This window comes from Stegodyphus dumicola, chromosome 8 (assembly GCF_044657685.1).
Source record: "Stegodyphus dumicola isolate Sdum_Otavi_A_Nest chromosome 8, ASM4465768v1".
NCBI classification, from domain to species: Eukaryota; Metazoa; Arthropoda; class Arachnida; order Araneae; family Eresidae; genus Stegodyphus; species Stegodyphus dumicola.
This window is the reverse complement of record NC_140775.1, coordinates 40,756,047-40,779,214: the sequence shown is the minus strand read 5'-3', so window position 1 is coordinate 40,779,214 and position 23,168 is coordinate 40,756,047. Positions and strand designations below refer to the sequence as shown.

General features: G+C 32.5%; 1 long non-coding RNA gene across 1 annotated transcript; it reads right to left on the bottom strand.

The window, feature by feature from the left end:
• Window positions 1–5,607: 5,607 nt before the first annotated feature.
• LOC146995794 (uncharacterized) lies at window positions 5,608–8,147 on the bottom strand. Its single transcript, XR_015042837.1, has 3 exons — window positions 7,915–8,147; window positions 7,603–7,668; window positions 5,608–5,850 (listed from the first exon to the last, which is right to left on the bottom strand). It is a non-coding gene; the product is annotated as an uncharacterized LOC146995794 (long non-coding RNA).
• Window positions 8,148–23,168: the final 15,021 nt, after the last annotated feature.

The following is a 23,168-nucleotide window of genomic DNA, read 5'->3' as shown; positions in this document are numbered from 1 at the left end:
AACATGGTTTCAAAATATGTATTTAGAAGATGCAGAAAATGCACCAAGGAGGTTAGTCCTTATTAATTCATTTGCACTTTCATCCAAATTTTCCACATTATGAAGAATACAGCTCACTTCACGAAGATCATATTCTTTCATCGCTCTATAAAAATTCCTTAATCACAAACTAGAATAACAGATATCATGTTTTCTGCAAGGAATAAAACTTCGGCATACTTTATGAAGTATGTTTTGTGACATGCAGTTGTGAATCAGATCAAAGGTAAAATTATTTTCATCTTACAGTTTCTAAATTCATTCATTAAAAATTTCTGTCATCATCTACACCATACGTTATTTTTTCATAATTTCAAATTCATCAAGGAAAAAATCAAATACATTGCAACATTTTGCTCACATTAAATGACATAATAATTACAACAAACGATGAGTCAATTTCCCATGTTTCTGCACAAGTGCCGATGAAACATTGACATTTTGATACACTTAAAAACTCGCAAAACATTAGAATAAATTTTTATTTCAGAAGGAGAAACAATTTAAAAAATTATCACATCTGAAATTTAGTGTCATTCACTTCACAAATGATGTTAAATTATGCGAAAGCACAGTCATTTTACGATTAACTAAATTATCAACAGAAAAAATGCGTTCAAAATTCAGTATTAAAATGGTATTTTTATAATTAAACAGTTTCAGTGCTTTCGTAAGAAAAAAAAAAAAAAAAACTCAGTTTTTATCTGATTTTAATAGTTTTAAATCAATATGCACAAAATTTTTTCATACCACTAAAAAAATTATATGAAGTGCTAACAGAGATATTAAAAATTGAGATTGTTTTGTTCTTTTATTTATAACATGTTTAGCAGGAAATAAATGTTAATTCAAAGAACACTGCAATGGAAGTTCTCACATGTCCTATCAAACTTTTGTCAATGACTTTTAACTGAATTATCACCAGAAAAAAATTTATTAATAAGCGAACACTACAACCAACGAATATCTAAGATATTCTTTGACTACAACAAGGTTTGCACCCTAACACGAAATCTTCGATGTTTGTTTACATCGCACGATAAATTGTTAATCTTTGCCATAATTCACCGCGAAATATGATAAAAAGCCAAATATTGTAACCCATCCAGAAGCCCGTGACGTCACGGTACACTTTTCCGTACATTTTTGGCGTGTGTCTGTACATAATTGTGACGGACTAAAATTATAAACAAGAACGCAGATGTCTCTAATAAAAATCAATCAAGTTGTTTTTTGACACGCAGAAAAAACGTGTTATTGGCGACTGCAATAATATATATTTGCAATTCCGAAGGAAAAAGAATCTCAGTTCGCGCAATACTTGATAACGGCAGCATGAGTTGTTTCCTGTGTGAAGGAGTTGCTAATTTGTTAAATTTAAAGAAGGAAAGAATTTATGCATCTGTATCCGGAATTAATGAGAACGTTATAAATATTAATTATCAACTAGATGTACAGATTTCGAATAAGGATTTAACATATGTAAGATCAGTTAATTGCTTAGTTATTTCTAAAATAACCAATGTAACTCCATCAAGGTGTTTAGATGTGAAGTCATTAAATATTTCCATTGATATTGAATTAGCGGATCCGCAATTTGGAACACCTAACAAAATAAATATGTTACTAGGGGCCGAATTATTCTTTGAGATTTTAAAAGAAGGAAAATTTCAATTAGAAAATCAACCGTTGATATTTCAAGAAACAGTTTTTGGATATATCGCGTCTGGTGCATGCAAGAGTGACTCAAAAGTAAATTATTGTGGTTTAGTTCTAAATAGTGAAGAAAGAGTTGAAGAAATTTTGCAAAGATTTTGGGAAGTTGAATCCATTGAAAATATCGAGGATGCTTTGAGTGAAGAAGAAAAATACTGTGAAGAACATTTCAAACGTACTCACTATAGACAAAATGATGGAAGATACGTAGTTCAGTTACCCATAAGGGAAGGTATAGAATTAGGAGAATCGAAAACGCTGGCTGAGAAAAGATTGCATCAAGTGTGGAATCGACTAGAAAGTGATTCGAATATGAAAACATTATATAAGAATTTTATTAAAGAATATAAGGATCTAAATCACATGGAAGAAGTTCAAGAAATTGAAACGTCGACTTGCAATTATCTTAGTCATCATGGAGTTTATCGGCCAGAGAAAGCCTCTACCAAGCTTCGCGTTGTGTTTAATGCATCCGCGGTTACTAGCAATGGAAAGTCACTGAACTCAATATTAATGAAAGGGCGAATACCTCAAGAAGATTTATTTTCTATTATTATTAGATTTCGAAAGTACAACTATGCATTAGGAGCTGATGTTCAGAAGATGTACAGACAAATACTTATTGAACCATCTCAACGAAACCTGCAGTTGATCTTGTGGAAGGAATCAGTTGGTAGTCCTGTGCAGACTTACCGTCTAAAGACTGTAACATACGGAACAGCAAGTGCACCATTCCTTGCAACAAGGGTCCTGAAGCAGTTAGCAATGGATGAAACGACAGACTTTCCTCATGCCTCAAGAGCCATACTGAAGGACTGTTACGTGGACGACATTATTACTGGAGCTAATACCATGCAAGAAGCCAAGGAGTTGCAGACACAGTTAACCTGTCTTCTAGAACGTGGTGGAATGCAGTTACACAAATGGTGTTCAAACAATCCAGAATTATTGAAGAATAAAGAAAGTGCTATTCAGGATTACTCCTTTCAAGTTACGGATAAGCCTCAGATTACAAAGGCCTTAGGAATGTCATGGAATACGTCTACAGACTGTTTTTCTTACGATCTAAAGGTACCTGACTTTTGAAGAAACAGGCACGAAAAGAGATGTCTTATCAACGATAGGTCGCCTGTTTGATCCGTTAGGTTTAATTGGACCTGTTACGACAAAAGCTAAAATATTTCTACAAAAACTTTGGCTTCAAAAATTAAATTGGAATACACCTCTTCCTAAAAATTACTCTGAAGAATGGAAGGCATTTCTGCATAGTCTCAAAATAGTCAACGATTATCGCATCCCTAGATTTGTTCTAGCCAATGGATTACTACAAATAGAAATTATAGGATTCTGTGATGATAGTCAGAAAGCCTATGGTGCTGCAATTTATGTGAAATGTATGTCATCTTCAAATGAATGTTCATCAAGACTTCTGTGCAGCAAGTCTCGTGTGTCACCTCTGAAGTCAATTACCATTCCTCGTTTGGAGCTTTGTGGTGCAGTTCTGTTGGTAAAACTAATGAAAAGAATATTAGAGGCCATTCAGCTACCTATTGTCAAGGTGTATTACTTCACTGATTCGTCAATAGTATTAGCATGGATTAAGAAGGAACCTTATCAACTAAAGACATTTGTTGCTAATAGAGTATCTGTTATTCGAAGCATGACTGCGGTTCATGAGTGGTACCATGTTAACACTCACAATAATCCAGCTGATTTGATATCACGTGGAGCTGAACCTAAAGATCTTCTTCATAATGATTTATGGTGGTATGGACCAACTTTCTTGACTAAGGAGAGGTTTTTGACTAATCCTTGTGAATTAATTTCATCTGATATGGATGATGTGGAATACGTCAAAGAACTCAAACTTAAGTCTAATGACTTAGTTAATCTAAATGTGAACTCTAATTCCCTTGTTTTAGATCATATTCTTAACATTAGTAATAACTATATTCGTATTATTCGTGTATTAAGTTTTGTTTGTAAATTTATAGCCAATTATAAGGGAAAACATTTAATAGGTTCTCTAACTGTTAAAGAATTGGATGACGCCGAGAAAATCATTATCAGGTATATACAGTTACAGCATTTTAGCAAGGATATTCTGTCTTTAAAAAATAAGAATTGTGTTTCTTCCAAAAGTAAGTTAAAATTTTTATGTCCATTTCTAGATAATGATTCTCTTCTGAGAGTAGGAGGCAGACTTGCCAATAGTAATCTTAATTACAACCAAAAAGTTTCCTTATGTAATGCCAAAAGATCATGTATTTACTAGATTAATTTTTCAGTATTACCATGTTAAATATTTACATCTTGGTGCTCAAGCACTATTGCATCAGGTTCGTAGTAAATTTTGGGTTATTAATGGTCGAAATATAGCTCGAAAGGTTGTACATGAATGTGTAACATGTTTTAAGATTAAACCAATTGTATGTGAACAACTTATGGGAAATTTACCTAGTGAGAGAGTTAATCCAGGGTTTGTATTTAATACGTGTGGACTTGACTTTTCTGGTCCATTCCTCATCAAGTATAAAAATCAGAGAAAGGGTAATTATGCAAAGGTGTACGTTGCTATATTCATTTGTTTAGCTACTAAAGCAATACATTTAGAGGTAGTAACTGATTTAACCACAGATTCATTACTTGCTACTATTAAAAGATTTATTGCTAGACGTGGAAACTGTAATACCATAATGTCAGATAACGGTACTAATATGGTTGGTGCAAAATCAGAACTGAAAAAATTGCATAGTTTAGTCCTTAAATCTAATTCTGCTATAGCAGATTTCTTAACATCTGAAGGTATAAATTGGAAACTAATTCCACCTAGAGCACCAAATTTTGGTGGTTTATGGGAAGCAGGTATTAAGTCATTTAAATATCATCTTCAACGTACAATCAGCAGTTATAAATTAACTTTAGAAGAATTTTGGACTGTTGTCACACAGATTGAAGGTATTCTCAATTCTCGTCCAATTTTACCCTTATCAACAGATGCAAATGACTTTGAAGCCTTAATGCCAGGTCATTTTTTAATTGGACGTTCCATTACTTCATATCCTGAACCAGATTTGTCTCATCTTACAGATAATAGACTGTCTAAATGGCAAGTTATTACCAAGTTCATTCAAGTTATTTGGAAACGTTGGCAAACTGATTATTTAAATCATCTACAACAACGCACCAAATGGTTTATTAATAAAGAAAATTTAAAGGCAGGTATGTTAGTTGTGTTAAAGGAAGATAATCTTCCCCCATTTAAATGGTCTTTAGCTAGAATTCTAGAAGTTTTACCTGGTAAAGATAATAAGGCCAGAGTTGTTAAAGTGGAAACATCAAATGGTGTGTATATTCGATGTATTAGTAAAATTTGTTTATTACCTATCCAGGATAATAATGCTTAGTTTACATTATTATGTACTTATTGAAAATTGTACTTTACATTAAAATGGAATTGTTTAAAGAATAAGTTCGATTGTAGCATAATGAATGTTTATGTTTTTAAAATGTTGCATTATTTTATATTATATTCATGATGAAAGATTATCTATTAGCTTTCATATTGTATAGTAGAATTAGTTGTTCTTGATTTGTTAAATTGTATGTTTGTTTGTAATTTACATGTTGAAATTTGTAATTTCAACGGGCGGCGGCATGATAAGTTAGAATATAGCGTCACCTATGGAATAAGTAAAGAAACTCTCACTTGGCCATCTGGATTCGGCTAAGCAACATGCCAGAGCATGTATTAGATCTGAATAGTTAATTACTGTAAATAAATTAATTAGTTCTTTTGCTATACAGTCCACTTATTAGTTTAGAATGATAGTACACTACTTGTATTTTTATTTTCGAAAATTTTCATAAATATTGTAATTAATTATTTCCAATTTTAATAACTCGCAGAAAAAACACAGTTTTCAAGAAATTTTGTTATTATGGTTATTCAAACTTATACTAATATACAGCATCTTTTATATTCCTTATACATTTGACACTGCATGCTTCAACCTGCATGTAAATTTCTCTTCCTTAGTAACTCCTTACCCAGAGACGTCTCAATGAAAGCCAAATCATGCACAAAATTTACACCTGGAAAAAAAAAAAAAAAAAAAAAATATGATAAAATATTTTTAACACCATATACTCGACACCATACACCATATACATACCCCCCCCCGAAAAAAAAAAGAAATTGCAAGAAATACAAATTTCTAACAGAAAAATGTATTTTCAAACAGCTGAAATTGTTTCACAAATTAATAATGCAGATAGCAAATGTAACATATGGCACTATTGCCACTCAGTGCAATCTCTGCATATCCTAAATTCTGCTGGCTGATGTCTTCGTAAGTTCTGAACATTTTTTTGCCTCTAAATTCTGCTGCTCAGTGCCCTCTGCTAAATTAAAAAATTCTGCTATGCACTATTCTCTAAATTCTAAAAATTTTGACTACCACTGGTTGCACAGGTCCTGATCAAAGCAAAGAGGCAAGATGCTACCTGCTATTGATAAACTGCCTTATAAATACCACAGATCTAAATAAATGTCAGTTTTAAATAAATTAACAATAATAATACACTGGATTATCAGTATATTACTACAAGAAGATGAGTCATCTTCACAACTGCTGCTTCCATGCTCGGAGTGTCATTTGCTCGTGCAATATTAGTCAGTACTTTGTGTGCCGGAGGTTTCACATGAAGAGCCTCTACACCTGAGTATAAAATGTTCGTGTTCCAGTAAACACTGAATTCAGAGGGGCAAGAATAACTCTTTCATGGTGGATACCTCAGTTACCAAATGGCTTTCTAAGGCTCTATTCAAGCCGTTGTATAAATGTCATAATTCCCAACTAACAACGCTTCGTAGTCAGACCTTGCTATGTCACAAAAAACTAGTTTGGGCATTAAGCTTGAAGTTTTCAACTTTGTGTCGACTTGATATAAGAGTCGGCCAATCAGATCATGTACATGAAACCTATTGAGAGAGAAAGCTGTAGACATATACATGCATGCACAAATTTAGCTTCTCTAATTGGCTATGGCTTAGACCCTCTCTCGCAGGTGTGAATGGAACTCCCACATTTTATGCCTTATGATTATGTGTCTATGACATTTATACCATCATCTGAACGGAGCCTTAGGATGGCATACTAAGAAGATGCAATGTCTTGTGGGGATATGCAATTTATACTCCTAAGCCTAAAAAAAAACTTGGAAAAAAGATCACATGACTTAAATTTATTTTCTAATTGCTCTAACTTGAGGCACATTATGAGAGGAAAGCAAAGGTAGTAATCAGAAGTATTTAAAAAATTTTATCCTTATATTTTTCTTAAAAATTCTGTAAAATGATAAAATTTTTGGCTTTCCTCAAATAAATATATATGGAAAAAATAATAGCCACATAATCACAGATTTCATTTTGTTATATTTTATTAACAAAATTTAAATTATTAAAAATCTCTTTCATGAAGGGAAAATAAAACATCATGAAAACAATGAAAAAGAAGCAATATTTAAAAAAGATAGTAGGCTTATTGATGAGGCTCCCATCAAAAGAATCAAACCCCAAAATATTTTCATTTGCTTCAGTGTCCCGTCTGAAAATTTCACTGATTGCAATGAATATATTTAAAAAAAACTTTCATTTTCAAGTTCTTTCATGCAAAACGTCCAAATTTGGTACAAATCAAATTCATCCCCCCTCTTTTTGATAGCTACAATATTATACTTAACAGTTTTAATAGCTATCAGTATGTAAACAACATAATGTAACACCATAAAAGAAAAACATAAATGATGACATTTTAATTTTGGCATAGAGAAATACATATTTACCTCAAAAGAGAGCTTGTATTTCTACCTTCTACGTCAGAGTCAATAGCTGAAATGTCCAGATCAGAACTGAGAAGAAAAGAACCATGATTAGTTTAATTAAGATACAATAACACGCCGACCAAGTATTAATTTAGAAGTCAAGCAACCAAAATCAGCATCATATTTTGAAATATTCACTATTTGAAAATATAACGCTGATTTTGGTTGCTTGACTTCTAAATTAATACATAATTAATTAACCATTATTAAGTAACTATAAGAGTTTCAATATCACGCACAGCTAATATCTATCTTAGAAATAAACCAACTTACCTCAAGAAAGCCTGGTTTGTCTTAGGAACATTAGCTGTAACTTCTGGCGTAGAAAAGTCAAATTTTTCACTTCCAGACCTAAGAATGAAAGAAATAAACTGCTATAACATAATTAAAAAAAACATGAATAAATAAATAACACATAACAAATTTAAGCATTAAGCTATGTATGACTACCACCCATCTCAGACAGTGCGACAGATATTGCTGTATACTGTTTCGCCATACCTTGTGTAGCTATTATATCATGCTGTATAACCACAGTTTAGAAAAATTACAAAATGTGTTATTTATATCTGTCTAAAATGGTACATTACTACATGATTTGTAAGAATAAATTAGAGAGCTCTGTGAATGAAATTCCTTCCAATTAAAAAATGTAGGAATAAAGAAAATGCAGGAATTGCAAATGCAGAAATGAAAAAGGGATTATATTTTTTTGCACAGAATCCAGATGACATATTTTTCAACATTTTAGAAATTTCAGTATTAATTATTAAGCCCCTAAAAGCAGAATATAGTTTTTAAATCTTCCTATGAGAAGACATCTTCCTATGAGACAATCTTCCTATGAGAAGAATTCCTTTGAGAAGTACACATCTGAACCAAAATTAAAAAACATGTACAAGAACAGAGCTGAGGACTTCTGTTTGCAGAAAGTCTGTCACATAACATATGAAAAGTTTCTTATTGGTAGATTTTTGATCAGACAGATATTTTATTGTTATACAGAGAAAGCATTCACTCCCTTTCTACTAGAGATAATTCAATTTGGACAATGGCAAAAAGGCTAAGCAAGCCTGAGCGTATTGGTCCCATTCTTGGCACTAGTATGGTTTACGCTCAAAATACACGGCAGATATTTTCTAATTACCTGCATCCCAATATCAATTCAATTCAGCTTTTGGTGGAATTTACCATTTGTGACATATTTTTCAAAAACTACACTTCACAACATGCATGCATGACAAATACACAGAACCATAAATAAACAAGCAATAATATATATTTATATATAAATTTTACTAAATGATCATAAAATGTTCCAACGCTAAAAGAAAGTTTTAACATCCAAGTAAATGACATAATAAAAAAAAGCAAGTTGAACAGCGAGCACATGAATGAAATGTGCATACACCTGTAAAAATATACCATAGGTAACTGAGCATTTCGTAGCACACATATGACTATAAAATTTCCAATAATACCATGTAATGATGAATTCAATTTAGATCGCAAGAACATGCTCATACTTTTGAAAAGATTCAATTATTTCAGCAATTCCTTGTGAATTGGAATTTACCCTTTCAATATTTCCTAACAATTTAGTGTGAATGGAGGAATAAATTGTTATAAAAGAATTGAACAATTATTAGCATCCCCTCATACACACACACAAACACATACCAAAAAAAAAAAAAAAAAAAAAAAACCCTTACTTTGTAAAAAAAAAATCGGTTGATCTTTACATTATGGTAACTTGGCGTTTTTTTTGGCGAAAATTTGGCGACCAACTCTCTATTTCTCTATTTATACAGCAACCCTCTATTTCTTTTTTCCGCCGCCATTTTGTCTTAACGAAGTAAAGACATGTTTCTTTTTTTTTTATCTACTGAACACTTCTTCCAACAATCTACTAGCCGAATTACACTTATTTTATCTAACTGCTAACGAAATTTTATCTAACTGCTTAATCATGACAAATATTCACTGCAAAATTGGGAAAAAGTGCACAATACCATACTCCTTACGCGTTTTTCAAAATAACACATACACATAAACCATGTACACGCCGACTTATTTTTACTTAAAAAAAACATCCCAGAATTGCACAAAAATGGCATTGCGCACACTCTTCACTATATCCATGTACACTGCTTTTTTCTCATAAATTAGAAAAATTTCACGAAAATACATGGCAATTTTCTCAATCTTTAAACCCGGTAGAAAGAACATATATGAAATTACCTGATCGCGAAAAAGTATTTACCCTTTCCAAATATGAACATTTCCACATATGAAATAAATAAAATATCCAAAAACTTTTACCTCTAAATCATCTATTACATTATACACGTCACCAACGAATTCATACCGCAAGCATTACAAATACTTAGTATCAAATATTTAAATTATTTCCATGCGCGTTTACTTCAACTTAAACGAATACCAAATTCCTACAAATATGAAATTCACAAAATAACTATCATTTAATTAAAATATCACTAAACCATGTACACGTCGACTTATTTTTACTTAAAAAAAATCCCAGAATTGCACAAAAATGGCATTGCGCACACTCTTCACTATATCCATGTACACTGCTTTTTTCTCATAAATTAGAAAAATTTCACGAAAATACATGACAATTTTCTGAATCTTTAAACCCGGAAAAAAGAACATATATGAAATTACCTGATCGCGAAAAAGTATTTACCCTTTCCAAATATGAACATTTCCACATATAAAATAAATAAAATATCCAAAAACTTTTACCTCTAAATCATCTATTATATTAAAAACGTCACCAACGAATTCATACCGCAACCATTACACATACTTGGTGTCAGATATTTAAATTATTTCCATGCACGTTTACTTCAACTAAAACGTATACCAAATTCCTACAAACATAAAATTCACAAAATAACTATCATTTAATTAAAATATAATTAAATTCAAAAACACTACTTAAAATATAAATGAGCACATACATTAAATTAATAAAAATTACCTTACAATCCTAATTACTTTAAACTAAATCATTGCTAATAACAATTTTCCCAATAATACCAAATTCCTTTACTTCCACCTTACATTTAGAACAATGCATAAAAATAATATCCTCAAATAATTAAAAATACTAACTTACCTAATCTTCTTCAGAATCTTGATTACGTGTCCGATAAACTTTTCTTCTTTCTGTTTCAGGATCTTTAAAAATCATACTTATATTTCACAGCAAGGTACCAGGTAAAATAAATAACTTAATAAAACATCTTTATTTCTATCTCGCACAACCTTAAAGAAACATTTATTACTACCCTTTTCAATACCACTAAATACCCATTTCGAATTCACTTTAGTTACGGCCATGGGATCCAAAAATTCACGAACACTGTTTCACACAACACAGAATAAAGCCAAATACAAAATTTCCAGATTTTTTCCCGATTTCCCCCCTTTTCCGATTAAAGAACCGTAATTCGTCCATTAATATCACATGACATATCCCATGATCTCTCATTTCCCTCACACAAAATAATGCGTAATCGGAACTGAGTACTGCTCACATTATTACCAAAGTCCCAGGTAGTAACCTTTATCGCCTCCAAAATGTCGCCAGTTACCATATTGTAAAGATCAACCACAATGACATATCCCATAATCTCTCATTTCCCTCACACAAAATAATGCGTAATCGGAACTGAGTACTGCTCACATTATTACCAAAGTCCCGGGTAGTAACCTTTATCGCCTCCAAAATGTCGCCAAACTACCAGTTACCATATTGTAAAGATCAACGAAAAAATCATCCGGGCAATGATTCTCCTTTGACACAGATGCAGTTGTATCAATAATTTCTGACCTTCAATAAAAAAGATACGCATATTTTACTTCGGAACTACGAAATCATAAACGCGAGGTAGTCGATATAAAGAATAAATTATTTCTCACCTTTCGAAAACATCCGCTTGTTCGGAATCTTCCACATCTCGGGAATTTAATTTCATATTTTTTTCTTGAGCTCGACGTTTTCGCTGAATTCTGGATCTTTTATTAAAACCATGTTGTTTTTTCTGTCGTCCTTGATATTTTCGCATATTTTTTTTGCTAACTGACCACAGTACAAACAAAGAATTCTTTAGTACAAATAAATGTAAACAAAACGAGTGCGGAATAGCAATGCAATAGGGTTGCCGTAAACATCATTCCGCTGACAGCTGACACTGTTTAGTGAAAACTGTGTATAAAGGAATATATGAAACGCTTCTAAATAGTATTTAGAAAAAATATGATTTATAACTGATATCAAAAGCAATTACTTCGTGAATTTTTGCAGAAATAAGATTACAAAGCTAAATTTTAACTCGTAGCGCCATCTATTGATGGCTTTCCAAACTACACATTAAAATTACGTATTTCAAACTAATGCTTTTAAAATATAATATTTAAGTAAATTTCATTCCAAACCTGATTCTAACATTGTGATTCGAAAACTGACCTATTGCTTTATATTTCTGCCAAATTTCACGCAATATAGTTTCTTAATTAGCGATTCTGCGTGTAAACAAATTTTTAGTATTGTAATGCTGCTGTAGTAGACCACCTTAAACCATCGTCGACTTGCAACGAAAGTTTCACTTGTGTCACTTGCCTCAACCTGAATGTAATTAAAAATTCTTCTTGCTTTTTCCATTATAATATATTGGCTTAATGGCATATTACGTTCAATTTCGTCGTCAATCCATATAAAGTCGTTTTTTCATTTCCTCTATTGTATTATTTCTAGAACGGGTAATTCTAGTTGCAGAGCTTGTCGTAGTTGCAGTTGCAGATGACACTATTTTTCCTTTATTTTTAATGCTGTTATCACATCTATAGACGCGCGCGCTTACCCGGGACAATTCCGAGAAACGAGATTCTAGTAGTGCGGCTTTAAGCGGCAGGCTTCCGAGAAATGTTTCATCTAGCTAGGAGGAACGTGTCCCGGCTACGAGCAACATTTTAAAACTTTTCCCAAAATGTTCCGGCTGGAGACGTGTTCCTCGAACGTTCAGCCAATCAGACGAAAGGTCAGCTTCTGAAGGATCACGGGTAACTTTCAATATGGCGATGGTTCTCACTGTGAAGTGATAGACGGTGGAAATAGAGGCCGATTTAATTATTGCTGTTTTGTTGTAATACAACTGCCTGAGTCATTTTTTAAATGTGTATATATTCATTAAATATATAATCGTGGAAATTTCAGAGTTGACAGTATTTTACGACGTTCTTGCAGTTCGGATTTGTTTACAAATTGTTCGTAGCCAAAAGTTCGCCAAATTTGTCGTATTTCGTGCTGATCGTGTATTATAACACTGTTATATAATAAAATTTTATTTCTTAAATTTAAGTTGAATAATTTTTTTAAATCCCTTTGTATATGCGCGGCTTTTCTCCTAATTACTTATCTTTTAAATTGTTAACTGCATAATCAGTGACACATTTTAAACAGCATAAAAGATGCATAAAAAAGAAAAGCATAGCTTATGTAATAATGAGAATACTCCTTAAATTTGTCTATTATTTTCATGTTATTAATGAAATACTTTTTGGATTATAAATACATTAGAAACTATACTTTTATTGTAAATGCTACATATTGAAACATTGGAAATTTATGGATTTATTATTATGCATGATGAAAAACATTTGTATATACATTCATTAATATAAATCTTATTCATTACATTAATACTAATAAATATATACTAACAACTTCTAAAACATCGCATCTCTCTATCTGTATGTAAATATATGACTTATTAGATGTGTATATATATATGTATGTATGAATACAAAAATGAACATTGCCAAGAAGTTTATTTGAAGTTACTTTTAATTCAGATAACGATTATGTAATTGGCAGGAACTATAGTTATCAGTTCTTTGCAAATTATTATGGGTATGTAATAATCAGTTGAAAAATAATTGATGAGTATTTGAGTACTAAAGAGTGTACACATTTTGTTATTGGGTTAATTCATAATTATATCATACGTATGATCTACGTAATAAAAACATTACTAATAAATAATAAGAAATGTAACAGCTGTGCATTTATAACATTTGATTACTTAAAACAGAGCACAACTGATTATCACCTTCATGTCTGTTTACATAATGAATTGCACTTTCCAATTAAGTGCACGGGCCTACTACTGGCCGAAGCGTCGTTGAACACTGGTAGTTCTGTCTCAGGTTAGAATGCCGCGAACGGGCTGGCTACATGACGTTTCCTTGGTTTGCCCCATTTGTAACTGGTATACGAGCCAGTTTTAAAAAATCTTCTACAAAGGGATCCCTCTTGTTGTTATCCCTCGAGGCTTTGCGGTAATCACATAAAACCAACTGAGCCCACCAGCGGCCGAGCGGTAAATTCGCTGAACACTCGGACCGAACTACCAGTTCGGTCCGAGGTTCGAATCCCGCGAACGGGCTGGCTGCATGGACGCTTTCGTGGTTTTCCCCATGTGTAACGTGTATACGAGCCAGTTTCCCTTAGAAAGTCCTCCACGAAGGCATCCCTTCCCTTAGGCAGATAGCCCTAGTGTGCTTTGCTGTAATCTCAATAAACCAAACCATAAAACAAACTCATGATGTGAACACCTAATTTCTAGACTTGGTATAATTAATGTGTTTTAGGTATATTACCGAGTGTTCTATGGGACAGTAAACAACTAGCACATGTTTGATTGCTCATGTATTCATATGCTTTATTTGATCTTCATTTTGCTGAATAGTATCTGCTGGCTGTGAGGAGGTAAATATCAGCCATATAGATTTTTGTCATTTGAATGGACAGAACAGTAATTATGAGCCATAAAGTTAGTCAGAAAATGCTTTCACCAGGTCACAAATTTTCCAGTGAGCCATCAAATTTTCATTGAAATGCAGACAACAGAAAATACGCATAAGCGATGTGTGATAAATAGACTTATCCAGCACATGTTTTTAAACTATTCTTAGGTGTATACAGAATTTGGCTATTACTGATGTAATTGATTGCTATAACTAGAAGTGTGTTTATCTGTTACATGAAGTGCCAGCGTGGAGATCAAAGTGATTAACTTGATAGCAATCACCTTTCTATTATCTTCCATTACTAACAATAAAGTTTAAAACGAAAAGCGTGTGAGCGATACAAAACAACACGAAGAAGCGAATGTCACTTGAAAGGAAACGTCACTTTCGCCAATCTGAGCGATAACTGATTCTTGTTTGGCTTTCAGCCTGTTTCCCAAGTGAAGATGGTAACCCTATTTCGCCAAAGGCCGTTTCTCAGAACTGTTGCTGCAAACGTTTTGTTCCGGCAACAAACAGCTAATGTGATAACGCTTTAAGAATAGTCCTTACTGAAGTTGCCAAATTCAATGCAGCACCGATTTGGGATTGACGTTCACCAGCAGCTAATCTTCTAATCAGTATCTTCTATCTAATCTTCAGTATGCACATACTGATGGATAAATAACAGCCGTGCCTCCTTTTAATATTGATCCTGATCCTACCACTATAGCAACCACATTTTTCAATCACTACTGTTGCGTGCATACCGGTTCGTAATGGATTGAATGCATAAGTCGATAAAAAGTTTCCAAGTGTTAATAAAGTTTATTCTTAGCCCAATAAATAAAACAAAATGCTGAATTTTCCTCAGAGACATTCGTACAATATCACAATATCTCACAGTAGTTATATTTTAAACTACTAAAACATTTAATCGAACACAGTTCAAAGCAGAGAAAGCTAATCCGATCTCACCGCGAATTCGTTACAATCAACGACAAGAACTAAGTAAACAACTGAATTGAGATGTTTTAATCCGGCCTTTATAAGCTTTTTAATCATGCACGAGCACATTCTGGTATTTTCTCGATTTTTCTAGATGGCAAAAGAGTACAATTACGAGATAGCTATTTATTAAAATGTTAAATGCGCGTGCTCCTGTATTTTAATTTTTCTGGCGTAGCTTTGTCTTCAAATAAGTCTCGTGCTGCATTGCACGAAAATGTAAAATAATTTTAATTACAAATTCTACTAAAAATAGCTAAATAAGTACAAAATCCGTACCACTATGTTTGTTATTTAAACTGCCAGCTAAAAGCAGTGCAGAATTTGTATCTGCTTCAATACATTAGTGAAATCATTCTGTACTTCTAATTATCTGCACTTCCATGAAAAGTCAACAATATATTGCAAACATATATATATATATATATAATATACTTAAAGCATCTAAATTTATTATTAAATGAGAATAAAAGCAAGGCAATTCCTCTATAATATAATAATTACAACCGTGTATAAGAGGTTTAACACAATATCAAACAAATCCAATTAAAGAAAGAATTCATAGTAGAACAATCTTGAAAAATAAAAATGCGAAAGGGAAAATATACAAAAAAATTACCTTCCCCCCCCCCACACAAAAATAAGAAAATCTCCTTTCATCGAAACTCCAATTCAGAACTCAACAGGGGAAAATGAATTAAAGCTTCATAAAAGTCGATTAATATGTTTCGAAAATATGTGTCTTTCTCCTGGTCCATTTGAGATCACAAATCGTAAAAAGATTTCATCAGATTTTTATTAAAGACTTTAAAAGTCATATAAAACCGAAAACTCGAATCTGAAATGTACCAGAATTTTCCCTACAGATTTTCAAAACACTTAAAAAAAGGAATAAAACATAACATTGTGCAAAATGACAATTAAAAAAAAACATAGAACTATACATTATGTACATTGAAAGTAAAACAAAAAACAAATTGTTCTAAAACCAATGTATGCAAATCCGAAATTCAAAAGCAAATAAAAGAGCAAAACTAAAAAATTGGGAGGTCCCCGAATTACGCTAAACTAAATTTAGATGTTTAAGTTTATTCTACTTCAATCCTACAGCTATAGCGCAGGCCGGGTTTAAAAATTTTATAAGGTATTTCTCCCGGCTTCTTAGCATGCCTTCGTAGTGTAGTGGTCAGCACGCTGCCCGAGTAATCCAGAGATCCATGGTTCGATTCCCGGTGAGGGCGTTGCTCATTTTTCATGAGTCCTGCTTCAAAATAAAGTTTATGTCTCTACAATTTTTTAATTCTAATTTTAGCCTTTTTTTATATATTTCTTTTTATATGTATACGAAATATACAAAATCAAAGTAATTTGATGAAAAATAATGGTTTATTTATCTTTACAGCTCAGAGCTGCTGTTCTGTTCATAAATAACAACAAAAGAAACATATTATGAGAGGAAATATCTCTATGTCTGATATTTACATTTTACCAGTCAGTGGATACTGTTCAGTTAAATATGGAACATATATATATGCAAGAACTCCAGCACATATATGGTGCATACGTAAGTGAGTTGCCTATTGGTTGCGCATACACTTGAAAATACACCAGAAACAGAGTATTTATGTCGAATATGTCGAATATTTATGTCGTAGCATTAATAACATGCAGCACTGTTATGAAACAATATTCCATGTTTTTTACGATGAGTCATTTTGCTCAGTAAACAATGACAGCCGCAGGATGCTCATGCATTTCAGCTTTACAATGAAAAGTGCTACCTGTATTTTCCATTATAAGACTTGATTACTTTCTTCTGATTTCAACAAAATACAGTGCCTTCAAAAGTTGAAGAATGAATATTTTTCTGCTCCAGAGCATCGCAAAGTAAATCGTGAGGCATCAAATAAAATTATTGAAGTGATACAAATATACTTGACAGAAAAGCATCATTTGTTCAAAAACAATGGGAATTTTTTAACGATTACATAATTTCCCCCCCTGTTTTGTCTTGATTTAGTTCCAGTTCAACATTTCGTTTTTATGTCAACTCCCAGGGTTGGTCATGGGAAAAGTTTTTATAATCACTTCAGTCAATGGTTCCTGATAATTAATAAAGATACTGAAATTTCTTCCTTCCATAGAAGGGTAATGTCCTTATCATGCAGAAAGATCTTGAAAAGGTTTCAATATAATTTTTAGTGAGAAGTCTAGTCTAGTCTGTACGGCTATTGCCGAAATGTCGCGCTACTGCGCAAAAGTGAGAAGCAGGCCTTTAAAGTCATTTATATAGCAACAGGCTAAGACGTTCTCAGTGGCGTAGCTAGGGTGGGGCAAAGGGGGACATCTGTCCCCGGGCGCAGCATCCAGGGGGCGCCAAATTGATGGTACGAAATTTTAGAATGAAGTGTTTTCCATTCGTGGCACACAGAAAGGGGCGCAAAATCTTAAATTGTCCCCTGGCGCTGAAAACCTTAGCTACGCCTCTGGACGTTCTTAATGATTTTCCAAAGCATATGCCTAAGATATAATTAGCAGCAGCTAATTTATTTTCTTGTCACCAGATTCTATGTCATTCAGATGAATAAATTTATAATTCAGACTAACAGGAGGATCTTGAATTTCACTGACCACCAACTTAACTAAACTTTTCTTAAGTTTTTCCCAAATTTTTGATATTGGTAGGAATTCTATCATCAGCATGCTCAGAGTCGGTGTTTTCAAAAGAATGCTTTCCATCTGGATAGCGAACATTGTTTTTCTTCATAAAAATCCATAATTACTAATATTAATGCATAAAATATCACTCCAAATTTGTGAACTTCCGTGTTCTTTAGCGAAGATCTGTTCACTGAACGGCAGGTTACCAAAGAGAAGAAGTCCCTTAAATGCCTCTCTAGTTCAAAGCGATTTGATCTAGAAACATTCAGGATAGAAATGGTATCTCTGATTCTGGTGACAGTAGGTTTCCATACAGTAAAGACAGGAAAACTGTTAGCAATGCTTTAAGATTAACAACGTATGATGCGTAAAGGAGAAGCTGTCAGAATAAGACAGCTAAGAGCTAACTTCAACCTCCATGGCAAATTGTTACCAATAATAATAACTAGAATACATGCACAAGGATAAGTTTCGCATGATCTAGTTTAACAAAGATAGAAGTAAGATCAATATTGTAAACTAATTACATAAATGCAAAAAAATTTAATAAAATTTCAGAGAAAACTTTAGACAGATTCTGAATCTTAACTTGGATAGTAAGCTTGTCAATATTTTTTAATTTTCATTAAAAATGCTCTGTAAATGTTATAAAGCACCTTATGTTCTTATTTAGCTATTAAAAGCAAAATATCGCGAAACAAGGGCCGGTAACAGGTCCAATTTTAAAATCATATCAGATAGCACTTACGACATTCTTAATTATATATGTTGTTATAAGCAAATTGCATAGAAAATGAACATAAATGTTTATAAAGATATATCACCTAGTTTATAAGGTGCATGAAATATAAGTTAGATTATATGAATATGGCAAAGCACACAACAGCAATATAAGTTGCTTCATAGCTGATACTTTTTTTCATGTTGTAAAATCTTAAATAAAATCACATTCCATAGACATAAATATTGCAAATTACAATTTTCCTTTACAGAAATATTCCACAAAAGCTGTTACTTTTCTTTTACACTTTATAAAAAGTTCAAAATAGCAATTCAAAGTAAAATTGTTAGACCAAAAAATTAAAACTGATTAATTACAGACAAAAACATGCTCACAGAAATCTGCAAATTTGTGCCTATAAAAATCTTTGCGAGTTCACATTTTATTACTTGATCCAAGAAGTAGCCTAGTTATCTAACAACTGGATATCAGTACATAATCGATATGTTTGATAAATATGTAACCATCAGAGATGAGTGAGTAGTTGCATATTATCACAAACTGATTATTATCAATTAAAAAACGACATGATTTTATACAGAATTTGTTGAGTATAAGATAAGCACAATCCCTGCACACTGAAATCAGTACATAATTTTATTATTATACGTTTAACTAAATTCTATTAATTCTTTCTGCTGATGACATGACAGGTTTGTGAAATTATATTCTGCAAATTCCAGCCTGAAGATTGGCAAATTTTGCAAATGGCAAACTATTTTGTGCAAATGGCAAAATATTTTCTTTTACATTTCGCAAATGGAAAACTCTTTTCTTGGAAAAAAATATTTGAACGAAACACTGCAATCAATGGTAATCTTCTCTGTCCTAATGGCACCCATGTGGAATAAAAAGCAAGATTTTACGTAAAATTTGTTATATACAAGATAAACAGAATCATTACACATTGAAATCTTAAGTAATTATATTACTGGCTGTGGTTTAATCCTAATTTACAGTACACACGAAATTTGGCGAAACTCAGAAAGCAATAAAGTTTACATTCTGTATCAGTGGCTTTGGCAAGTTTTTGATCGTTTCTGCTTTTATTTTACCATGATGGTAAAAATAATAGGTAATTGCTAATTTTTGTTGAGTTGTCGATTGTATAGCAGCATTGCATTCATAAGCGAAAATGATTTTAGTTTTATCGATTTATAGGGATTTTTATAAGATTCACGTGAGATTTAGCAAAGTACTAAGGGGAAATGATTTTAGGTTCTATTGATTTATAAGGATTTTTTTAGCACGACAGCGTATTTTTTGTTTGCAATTAACTGTGTAATGGACGATCAGTATTTAAACACGAATTTTTTTGTAGGTTGGCGGATAGAAGGAAAACGTATCGTGCTTCAATGGACAATAGATGCAAGCTTACTATCAAAGTAATTTTCGTTCTGTATTTGTAGTGAAGTATCTTAAAAATTATTTCAATTTCTAAATGTTTGCTTTTGTTCTTTTGCGTCACTTGCATTACTTACGGATTTATCAATTTCAAATAACCATTCTGTTTACGTTTTTGCCTACGCAAACTTATGGCGATGCTTCATTTTGCTGTTTCCAAAAATTTTGCGACAAACGTAAACGCGTCATTTTGGTGTTTGTGACAAGTTTCAAAATCTCCGCTTTCAAAATCTCTGGAGACTTTAACGCAAAGAACACACCGATGGACTATTCATCGACATAGCTAACGACATAGCTGTTGATCGTGTTTGGGTGGATGCACTAATCTATAAAATACACACTCTGTGTTTCCCAGAGTGCATCACAAACATTATTAAATCCAGTCTAACAGGTAGAGACTTTGTCGTTTACATCTCTAATACATATTTCACCCGCCGGGCTATCTTAGCCGGTGTTCTAGAGAGGTCCTTATGAGGTCCCACCCTTTTCAACATTTACGTGAAACATTCCTTGCACTCACAGCACTACACTTCCAATGTATGCTGCTGACAGAGTGATCTTTGCGCAAAATGCATTTCTTAGTCCAGTAATACAACACCTTTAAAATCATATACAAGTATTAGAGATCTGGCTAAAAAAATGCAAAATACAGGTTAAAAACAGTGTAACATTTGATATTTAGTAATTTATAATTGGTAACATTTAATATTTAGCAACTTGTGATTGGCAACACTTTCGGATACGTATAAAACACAACTATTCTGGTATTGTTGTTCTCTGCAACATATAATATTATATGCTTGTAAATAAATAGTTTAAAAGTTAGAAGTGCACCCTTGTTATTTTATATGGTGTCAGGAGTGTTTTCTTTTCAAAATGAAAAGTTTAAAACCACCAGAGCCAATGAAATTTGATGGAAATCTTGCTTCAAATTGGCAAAGATGGCTGCAGTCATTCGAAATAAATGAAGTAGCCAGTGGATTACATAAATAAAGAAGAGAAGGTAAGAGTGAATACTTTTCTTCATGTAATAGTGTTGGAACTTTTCAAGTTTCAAAATCTCCGCTTTCAAAATCTCTGGAGACTTTAACGCAAAGAACACACCGATGGACTATTCATCGACATAGCTAACGACATAGCTGTTGATCGTGTTTGGGTGGATGCACTAATCTATAAAATACACACTCTGTGTTTCCCAGAGTGCATCACAAACATTATTAAATCCAGTCTAACAGGTAGAGACTTTGTCGTTTACATCTCTAATACATATTTCACCCGCCGGGCTATCTTAGCCGGTGTTCTAGAGAGGTCCTTATGAGGTCCCACCCTTTTCAACATTTACGTGAAACATTCCTTGCACTCACAGCACTCTATAGGATAGAGGGCGCTGTTGCGCCAAAGGAATTCTGTTTTTTTTTTTACATTATGTAACTGTGGTTCGCCATTGCGATGTATGGGTATTGCTGTGATATATTTTGGTGCTTTCATTAAATATAAATGAAAGATATCGTCATGAATGTTTTGTATCCAAATCAAGATCAAATTTACCACTGATGCAAATTCGTCGAAACAAAATTAGCGTTCGAACAAGAATCGTCAAGTTATTACTAGCCTTTCGAACTACGCATTAGTATCGTTATTCGCTTCGTAACATGTGGTGCTGTCGCCGGGAGTTATCGTAATGGTGGGGTGAGTAAATAGTTTTGTTGAAAATTTGGTTGAATAGAATATTTTGTAATTGTTGAAGTAGTAGGGTTGTTTGATGTTGTTGATCTTGTTTGGTAAAAATTTACAACTTTAGGTTTCGCATTTACTGAATATTTGCATTGGTATTTGAAAATAAGAAAATGTTGTGCTTTCTTAGAATTAGAATTTGTTGTTAATGCTTGAAGTGTGATTGTTGAAAATTACAGTTTGTTTTCTTAGAATTCTAGAATTAGAATTTATTGTTAAAGTATTTGAGGGGTAAAATTTGTTGCTAGAAACTGTGAAAATGGCTAAATTGTTAAAGCTTCAAATTAAGCGTGACACACATCGTGAACAAACATTAAAGTTAGTAGAAAAAATAAACATATATTTGAATGAATCAGATATTGACATAGATGTATGTGATTCATATTTAGAACAGTTGAATAGTAAAATTGAAATTATTAACATACTAAATAGTGACATTGATGAATTGTTGAAAGAAGAACAAGAAATTAAGGATGAAATTAACACAGTAGATGAATATAACGAAAAAATAATACCAGTTAAAGTAAAGTTGCAAAACAAAATTAAATCAATTGGAAAAGTTCCATATCAGTCAGGTGAACAAACAGTAAATCCAGAAAATGTTCACGTAGAAAATAAAACTTTAGGAAACAGAACTAAACTTCCTAAACTTTCGCTTCCTCGATTCTATGGTGAGCCTTCAGAATATTTAGATTTTTGGAATCAGTTTGAGAATTCTGTACATAATAATTCTAATTTAACTGAGGTTGACAAATTTTTCTATTTAAAGTCGTTATTAGGTGGTAAAGCTCTAGCTAGCATTAAAGGATTCTCAATTACTCCAGAGAATTATAAACAGGCTGTTAAATTAATTTCGGAAACATTTGGCCAAAGAAACATTTTAATAAATGCTCACTTGTCAAATTTATTAAATCTGGCACCTGTAAAAAATGCTTCTAACATTCAGGCTCTTCGTAACCTTTATTTTGAAGCCCAAACTCAAATTAAATGTTTAGAGGAATTAAATGTCAAATCGGAAACATACACAACAATACTGACTAACATAATACTAAAAAATCTGCCAGGAGAATTGACTCTTGAATTTTCGAAGCAAAATATAAATAATTGTCATGATTTACAG